Here is a 1,262-nt window from a genome sequence, read left to right on the forward strand (position 1 = left end):
ATTGGATGTCAAAATGTATTCAATAGTTTTTGTATACATGTACAGTGATTTCTTTGGGGTTTGTGATTTTTTAATCAGAAATAATTTTAACTTACCTGTTGAAATGAGTAGTACAGAAGATAAAATATTTCTGGTGCTTGCATGAAAATGTATATTTTAAAATATTCTATATTCTATTTTTGCATAATGTTCATAATTTATTTTATTTTCTCCTAGATATACTTTGAATTCTACATTATTTTATAATATATAGGTTCATTAACATGTCCTTTCCGATTGAATTCCATATAGAAACAGTTTTATTCCTTTTTTTTCTAGGTCTTAATATTATTTTTCTTTGGGATAAAATGACAATGTTGTCTAATTTGAAAATTTTTGTAAAGTTTATGTTATGTAAACGCCTATCTGAGGTGAAGATTTAATACACTGATGTCAAACTAAATTTAATTATATGAATTGTGTGTATTTTTATACTTGTAATTTTGTAATCAACTTTTTAATAACTGTTTTTCATTTCTTGCATCTGAAGAATGAAAAATATGGAATACTTCTCAAATTTTCATATTATCCTTGTGCAAGTGCCATGTTAATATCTGTATTATAATTTGAGTATACATGCTGCTGAAGCATGTAGTATCCTCTAAATTATGTAGTTAATGAAGCAATCTTTATACAGGCTTATACCTATGGGTGCCTACTTCTAACAAGGAAACCTTATTGTTCCTAACAATGCTATCGATCTTATTTCCCTAAAATTCTGTGAATAGTGGAAAAAATTATATTAAACAGTTGATTACTCACATTTGCAAATTTTTTTGTGAATGACTATCTTAAGTCTTTTGATTTGGAATTTGATCATACTCTCAATTATTTATAGATAGGTCCAAAAGTGATGGCTTTTTCAAGTATTTATTTATCCAACTGAATTAGCTTTGTGGACCTAATGGATTCAAAGTAAGCGTTGCTTGAGAGCTACTTCTAAACTTCTTCAGCTGACATTTTCCCAAATGAGGTGTTACTGGCACAAATGTCTACCTGAGCCTTTACCCTTTTTCCATATGGGAACAGACCAACCAGAACATCTTACCCTGACAGCATAGATTGTCTTACTGGAACAAAACTAATCTTGGTTACAAGGGATCATAGAGAGATGAACAGTTCAAACAGAACTGTTCAGACTAGAAGGTATTCTATCAAAATATAATTGTTTATTATACCTTCCATTTCAAAAGTAGCTAAAGCCAAGAAGGTGAAAAAATTGT

The 1,262-nt window shown here is 29.1% G+C and overlaps 1 pseudogene; it reads right to left on the minus strand.

The window, feature by feature from the left end:
* Window positions 1-533: 533 nt before the first annotated feature.
* LOC122117557 lies at window positions 534-630 on the minus strand (annotated as a pseudogene).
* Between the last annotated feature and the right edge of the window lie 632 nt (window positions 631-1,262).

Source organism: Dipodomys spectabilis, unplaced genomic scaffold, assembly GCF_019054845.1.
Source record: "Dipodomys spectabilis isolate Male_0828 unplaced genomic scaffold, ASM1905484v1 ptg000143l, whole genome shotgun sequence".
Lineage (NCBI taxonomy): Eukaryota > Metazoa > Chordata > Mammalia > Rodentia > Heteromyidae > Dipodomys > Dipodomys spectabilis.